Source organism: Carassius carassius, chromosome 12 (genome assembly GCF_963082965.1).
Source record: "Carassius carassius chromosome 12, fCarCar2.1, whole genome shotgun sequence".
Classification (NCBI taxonomy): domain Eukaryota; kingdom Metazoa; phylum Chordata; class Actinopteri; order Cypriniformes; family Cyprinidae; genus Carassius; species Carassius carassius.
Window position 1 is genome coordinate 20107612 of NC_081766.1, and position 8785 is coordinate 20116396.

General features: G+C 37.2%; 1 long non-coding RNA gene across 1 annotated transcript; it reads right to left on the bottom strand.

Annotated features, from left to right (window-relative positions):
• Positions 1-1900: 1900 nt before the first annotated feature.
• LOC132154233 (uncharacterized) lies at positions 1901-8568 on the bottom strand. The gene is made up of 3 exons (XR_009437118.1): positions 8228-8568; positions 7193-7252; positions 1901-1963 (listed from the first exon to the last, which is right to left on the bottom strand). It is a non-coding gene; the product is annotated as an uncharacterized LOC132154233 (long non-coding RNA).
• Between the last annotated feature and the right edge of the window lie 217 nt (positions 8569-8785).

Below are 8785 nucleotides of genomic sequence, written 5' to 3' on the forward strand. Positions count from 1 at the left end.
TGAACAATAGTTTAACAACACGTGTGTGTGTTTACTCATGGTTTATGAGGACACAAGTGACTATTGAATGTGACTCAGCAGTGGACTATAGTTTAACAACACGTGTGTGTGTTTTACTCATGGTTTATGAGGACACACTTGACTATTGAATGTGACTCAGCAGTGGACTATAGTTTAACAACACTTGTGTGTGTTTACTCATGGTTTATGAGGACACACTTGACTATTGAATGTGACTCAGAAGTGGAGTATAGTTTAACAACACGTGTGTGTGTTTACTCATGGTTTATGAGGACACAAGTGACTATTGAATGTGACTCAGCAGTGGACTATAGTTTAACAACACGTGTGTGTGTTTTACTCATGGTTTATGAGGACACACTTGACTATTGAATGTGACTCAGCAGTGGACTATAGTTTAACAACACTTGTGTGTGTTTACTCATGGTTTATGAGGACACACTTGACTATTGAATGTGACTCAGAAGTGGAGTATAGTTTAACAACACGTGTGTGTGTTTACTCATGGTTTATGAGGACACACTTGACTATTGAATGTGACTCAGCAGTGGAGTATAGTTTAACAACACTTCTGTGTGTTTACTCATGGTTTATGAGGACACACTTGAGTATTGAATGTGACTCAGCAGTGGAGTATAGTTTAACAACACTTCTGTGTGTTTACTCATGGTTTATGAGGACACACTTGACTATTGAATGTGACTAGGAAGTGGACTATAGTTTAACAACACGTGTGTGTGTTTTACTCATGGTTTATGAGGACACTTGACTATTGAATGTGACTCAGAAGTGGACTATAGTTTAACAACACGTGTGTGTGTTTTACTCATGGTTTATGAGGACACACTTGACTATTGAATGTGACTCAGCAGTGGAATATAGTTTAACAACACTTCTGTGCGTTTACTCATGGTTTATGAGGACACACTTGACTATTGAATGTGACTCAGAAGTGGACTATAGTTTAACAACACGTGTGTGTGTTTTACTCATGGTTTATGAGGACACACTTGACTATTGAATGTGACTCAGAAGTGGAGTATAGTTTAACAACATGTGTGTGTGTTTTACTCATGGTTTATGAGGACACAAGTGACTATTGAATGTGACTCAGCAGTGGACTATAGTTTAACAACACTTCTGTGTGAATACTCATGGTTTATGAGGACACAAGTGACTATTGAATGTGACTCAGCAGTGGACAATAGTTTAACAACACGTGTGTGTGTTTACTCATGGTTTATGAGGACACACTTGACTATTGAATGTGACTCAGAAGTGGACTATAGTTTAACAACACTTGTGTGTGTTTACTCATGGTTTATGAGGACACAAGGGACTATTGAATGTGACTCAGAAGTGGACTATAGTTTAACAACACGTGTGTGTGTTTTACTCATGGTTTATGAGGACACAAGGGACTATTGAATGTGACTCAGAAGTGGAGTATAGTTTAACAACACGTGTGTGTGTTTTACTCATGGTTTATGAGGACACTTGACTATTGAATGTGACTCAGAAGTGGACTATAGTTTAACAACACGTGTGTGTGTTTTACTCATGGTTTATGAGGACACACTTGACTATTGAATGTGACTCAGAAGTGGACTATAGTTTAACAACACGTGTGTGTGTTTTACTCATGGATTATGAGGACACACTTGACTATTGAATGTGACTCAGAAGTGGACTATAGTTTAACAACACGTGTGTGTGTAATTACTCATGGTTTATGGGGACATAAGGTTTTCAGTATACTGTTAACACACAAGTGTTTTTAACAATAGTGTACTGTGAATCACATTTTGTAGCAACAAGAGAAATTAACTTTATGTCTTTTTATAACGAATGAAAAACTAAATTGACAAAAGTGTTAACAAACCTCTTTAGCAGAAGTGACTTCACTTCCTGTTATAGCTGCAGCGACAGGCTCATGGACAAACTGGAAGACAGAAAAAAAGAGAAAGGAGGATTAATGTGACTCAGAAGTGGAGTATAGTTTAACAACACTTCTGTGTGTTTACTCATGGTTTATGAGGACACACTTGACTATTGAATGTGACTCAGCAGTGGAGTATAGTTTAACAACACATGTGTGTGTTTACTCATGGTTTATGAGGACACACTTGACTATTGAATGTGACTCAGCAGTGGACTATAGTTTAACAACACTTCTGTGTGTTTTACTCATGGTTTATGAGGACACACTTGACTCTTGAATGTGACTCAGCAGTGGAGTATAGTTTAACAACACGTGTATGTGTTTTACTCATGGTTTATGAGGACACTTGACTATTGAATGTGACTCAGCAGTGGAGTATAGTTTAACAACACTTCTGTGTGTTTACTCATGGTTTATGAGGACACACTTGACTATTGAATGTGACTCAGAAGTGGACTATAGTTTAACAACACGTGTGTGTGTGTTTACTCATGGTTTATGAGGACACACTTGACTCTTGAATGTGACTCAGCAGTGGAGTATAGTTTAACAACACGTGTATGTGTTTTACTCATGGTTTATGAGGACACTTGACTATTGAATGTGACTCAGAAGTGGACTATAGTTTAACAACACTTCTGTGTGTTTTACTCATGGTTTATGAGGACACACTTGACTATTGAATGTGACTCAGCAGTGGAGTATAGTTTAACAACACTTCTGTGTGTTTTACTCATGGTTTATGAGGACACACTTGACTATTGAATGTGACTCAGCAGTGGACTATAGTTTAACAACACTTCTGTGTGTTTTACTCATGGTTTATGAGGACACACTTGACTATTGAATGTGACTCAGAAGTGGACTATAGTTTAACAACACGTGTGTGTGTGTTTACTCATGGTTTATGGGGACATAAGGTTTTCAGTATACTGTTAACACACAAGTGTTTTTAACAATAGTGTACTGTGAATCACATTTTGTAGCAACAAGAGAAATTAACTTTATGTCTTTTTATAACGAATGAAAAACTAAATTGACAAAAGTGTTAACAAACCTCTTTAGCAGAAGTGACTTCACTTCCTGTTATAGCTGCAGCGACAGGCTCATGGACAAACTGGAAGACAGAAAAAAAGAGAAAGGAGGATTAATGTGACTCAGAAGTGGACTATAGTTTAACAACACGTGTGTGTGTTTACTCATGGTTTATGAGGACACACTTGACTATTGAATGTGGCTCAGAAGTGGACTATAGTTTAACAACACGTGTGTGTGTTTACTCATGGTTTATGAGGACACACTTGACTATTGAATGTGACTCAGAAGTGGACTATAGTTTAACAACACGTGTGTGTGTTTACTCATGGTTTATGAGGACACACTTGACTATTGAATGTGACTCAGAAGTGGACTATAGTTTAACAACACGTGTGTGTGTTTTACTCATGGTTTATGAGGACACACTTGACTATTGAATGTGACTCAGAAGTGGACTATAGTTTAACAACACGTGTGTGTGTGTTTACTCATGGTTTATGGGGACATAAGGTTTTCAGTATACTGTTAACACACAAGTGTTTTTAACAATAGTGTACTGTGAATCACATTTTGTAGCAACAAGAGAAATTAACTTTATGTCTTTTTATAACGAATGAAAAACTAAATTGACAAAAGTGTTAACAAACCTCTTTAGCAGAAGTGACTTCACTTCCTGTTATAGCTGCAGCGACAGGCTCATGGACAAACTGGAAGACAGAAAAAAAGAGAAAGGAGGATTAATGTGACTCAGAAGTGGACTATAGTTTAACAACACGTGTGTGTGTTTACTCATGGTTTATGAGGACACACTTGACTATTGAATGTGGCTCAGAAGTGGACTATAGTTTAACAACACGTGTGTGTGTTTACTCATGGTTTATGAGGACACACTTGACTATTGAATGTGACTCAGAAGTGGACTATAGTTTAACAACACTTCTGTGTGTTTACTCATGGTTTATGAGGACACACTTGACTATTGAATGTGACTCAGAAGTGGACTATAGTTTAACAACACGTGTTTGTGTGTTTACTCATGGTTTATGAGGACACACTTGACTATTGAATGTGACTCAGAAGTGGACTATAGTTTAACAACACGTGTTTGTGTGTTTACTCATGGTTTATGAGGACACACTTGACTATTGAATGTGACTCAGAAGTGGACTATAGTTTAACAACACGTGTTTGTGTGTTTACTCATGGTTTATGAGGACACACTTGACTATTGAATGTGACTCAGCAGTGGACTATAGTTTAACAACACGTGTGTGTGTTTACTCATGGTTTATGAGGACACACTTGACTATTGAATGTGACTCAGAGGTGGAGTATAGTTTAACAACACTTCTGTGTGTTTACTCATGGTTTATGAAGACACACTTGACTATTGAATGTGACTCAGAAGTGGACTATAGTTTAACAACACTTCTGTGTGTTTACTCATGGTTTATGAGGACACACTTGACTATTGAATGTGACTCAGAAGTGGACTATAGTTTAACAACACTTCTGTGTGTTTACTCATGGTTTATGAGGACACACTTGACTATTGAATGTGACTCAGAAGTGGACTATAGTTTAACAACACGTGTGTGTTTACTCATGGTTTATGAGGACACTTGACTATTGAATGTGACTCAGAAGTGGACTATAGTTTAACAACACGTGTTTGTGTGTTTACTCATGGTTTATGAGGACACACTTGACTATTGAATGTGACTCAGAAGTGGACTATAGTTTAACAACACTTCTGTGTGTTTACTCATGGTTTATGAGGACACACTTGACTATTGAATGTGACTCAGAAGTGGACTATAGTTTAACAACACTTCTGTGTGTTTACTCATGGTTTATGAGGACACACTTGACTATTGAATGTGACTCAGAAGTGGACTATGGTTTAACAACACGTGTGTGTGTTTACGCATGGTTTATGAGGACACACTTGACTATTGAATGTGACTCAGAAGTGGACTATAGTTTAACAACACTTCTGTGTGTTTACTCATGGTTTATGAGGACACACTTGACTATTGAATGTGACTCAGAAGTGGACTATAGTTTAACAACACTTCTGTGTGTTTACTCATGGTTTATGAGGACACACTTGACTATTGAATGTGACTCAGAAGTGGACTACAGTTTAACAACACGTGTTTGTGTTTTACTCATGGTTTATGAGGACACACTTGACTATTGAATGTGACTCAGAAGTGGACTATAGTTTAACAACACTTGTGTGTGTTTACTCATGGTTTATGAGGACACACTTGACTATTGAATGTGACTCAGAAGTGGACTATAGTTTAACAACACGTGTGTGTGTTAACTCATGGTTTATGAGGACACACTTGACTATTGAATGTGACTCAGAAGTGGACTATAGTTTAACAACACTTCTGTGTGTTTACTCATGGTTTATGAGGACACACTTGACTATTGAATGTGACTCAGAAGTGGACTATAGTTTAACAACACTTCTGTGTGTTTACTCATGGTTTATGAGGACACACTTGACTATTGAATGTGACTCAGAAGTGGACTATAGTTTAACAACACTTCTGTGTGTTTACTCATGGTTTATGAGGACACACTTGACTATTGAATGTGACTCAGAAGTGGACTATAGTTTAACAACACGTGTGTGTTTACTCATGGTTTATGAGGACACACTTGACTATTGAATGTGACTCAGAAGTGGAGTATAGTTTAACAACACTTGTGTGTGTTTACTCATGGTTTATGAGGACACACTTGACTATTGAATGTGACTCAGAAGTGGACTATAGTTTAACAACACTTGTGTGTGTTTACTCATGGTTTATGAGGACACACTTGACTATTGAATGTGACTCAGCAGTGGACTATAGTTTAACAACACTTGTGTGTGTTTACTCATGGTTTATGAGGACACACTTGACTATTGAATGTGACTCAGCAGTGGAGTATAGTTTAACAACACGTGTGTGTGTTTACTTATGGTTTATGAGGACACACTTGACTATTGAATGTGACTCAGCAGTGAACAATAGTTTAACAACACTTCTGTGTGTTTACTCATGGTTTATGAGGACACACTTGACTATTGAATGTGACTCAGCAGTGGACTATAGTTTAACAACACTTGTGTGTGTTTACTCATGGTTTATGAGGACACACTTGACTATTGAATGTGACTCAGCAGTGGACTATAGTTTAACAACACTTGTGTGTGTTTACTCATGGTTTATGAGGACACACTTGACTATTGAATGTGACTCAGAAGTGGAGTATAGTTTAACAACACTTGTGTGTGTTTACTCATGGTTTATGAGGACACACTTGACTATTGAATGTGACTCAGAAGTGGAGTATAGTTTAACAACACTTGTGTGTGTTTACTCATGGTTTATGAGGACACACTTGACTATTGAATGTGACTCAGAAGTGGACTACAGTTTAACAACACGTGTGTGTGTTTACTCATGGTTTATGAGGACACACTTGACTATTGAATGTGACTCAGAAGTGGACTACAGTTTAACAACACTTGTGTGTGTTTACTCATGGTTTATGAGGACACACTTGACTATTGAATGTGACTCAGAAGTGGACTACAGTTTAACAACACGTGTGTGTGTTTACTCATGGTTTATGAGGACACACTTGACTATTGAATGTGACTCAGAAGTGGACTACAGTTTAACAACACTTGTGTGTGTTTACTCATGGTTTATGAGGACACACTTGACTATTGAATGTGACTCAGAAGTGGAGTATAGTTTAACAACACTTGTGTGTGTTTACTCATGGTTTATGAGGACACACTTGACTATTGAATGTGACTCAGAAGTGGACTACAGTTTAACAACACGTGTGTGTGTTTACTCATGGTTTATGAGGACACACTTGACTATTGAATGTGACTCAGAAGTGGACTACAGTTTAACAACACTTGTGTGTGTTTACTCATGGTTTATGAGGACACACTTGACTATTGAATGTGACTCAGAAGTGGAGTATAGTTTAACAACACTTCTGTGTGTTTACTCATGGTTTATGGGGACATAAGGTTTTCAGTATACTGTTAACACACAAGTGTTTTTAACAATAGTGTACTGTGAATCACATTTTGTAGCAATAAGAGAAATTAACTTTATGTCTTTTTATAACGAATGAAAAACTAAATTGACAAAAGTGTTAACAAACCTCTTTAGCAGAAGTGACTTCACTTCCTGTTATGGCTGCAGCGACAGGCTCATGGACAAACTGGAAGACAGAAAAAAAGAGAAAGGAGGATTAATGTGACTCAGAAGTGGACTATAGTTTAACAACACTTGTGTGTGTTTACTCATGGTTTATGAGGACACACTTGACTATTGAATGTGACTCAGAAGTGGAGCATAGTTTAACAACACTTCTGTGTGTTTTACTCATGGTTTATGAGGACACACTTGACTATTGAATGTGACTCAGCAGTGGACTATAGTTTAACAACACTTCTGTGTGTTTACTCATGGTTTATGAGGACACACTTGACTATTGAATGTGACTCAGCAGTGGACTATAGTTTAACAACACTTCTGTGTGTTTACTCATGGTTTATGAGGACACACTTGACTATTGAATGTGACTCAGCAGTGGACTATAGTTTAACAACACTTCTGTGTGTTTACTCATGGTTTATGAGGACACACGTGACTATTGAATGTGACTCAGCAGTGGACTATAGTTTAACAACACTTCTGTGTGTTTACTCATGGTTTATGAGGACACACTTGACTATTGAATGTGACTCAGCAGTGGACTATAGTTTAACAACACGTGTGTGTGTTTTACTCATGGTTTATGAGGACACACTTGACTATTGAATGTGACTCAGAAGTGGACTACAGTTTAACAACACGTGTGTGTGTTTTACTCATGGTTTATGAGGACACACTTGACTATTGAATGTGACTCAGCAGTGGACTATAGTTTAACAACACTTCTGTGTGTTTACTCATGGTTTATGAGGACACACTTGACTATTGAATGTGACTCAGAAGTGGACTATAGTTTAACAACACGTGTGTGTGTGTTTACTCATGGTTTATGGGGACATAAGGTTTTCAGTATACTGTTAACACACAAGTGTTTTTAACAATAGTGTACTGTGAATCACATTTTGTAGCAATAAGAGAAATTAACTTTATGTCTTTTTATAACGAATGAAAAACTAAATTGACAAATTTGTTAACAAACCTCTTTAGCAGAAGTGACTTCACTTCCTGTTATGGCTGCAGCGACAGGCTCATGGACAAACTGGAAGACAGAAAAAAAACTGAAACAACTGGATGATATTAGTATTAATACTTGAATATCATTTGGGAATATTCTACCTTGTACATATCCTGCCCACACTGAGAATGCCAATGCAAGTCTTTTCCTCCATAATTATATGTAATCTTATCATCTTTATTTGTCTTTTATAGCAAATAGAACAAAGATGAGGCTTTCCGTCCAGTAAATTATTTTTTATTTTACCATTTGGCTTTGGACTGTCTTTACTAGTCTCCCAAGAGAGCAGTCGTCAAAGGAGGCATCGATGCTATATGGGAAAAACTAAAGTTATTTCACTAAAGTTATGCTCTAGAAAGGAATACATCATTAGTTATGTATAACCCAGTTATTATGTCTCTGTCGTTCCCGATTTTGACATGTATTTCTGCATCTCTTAAAGGATTGAGTCCTCTGGTCCAACAACTCAGACTCAAAACAAAATATCATGTCAAGTCAATCACAGATAAACAGTGTAATATT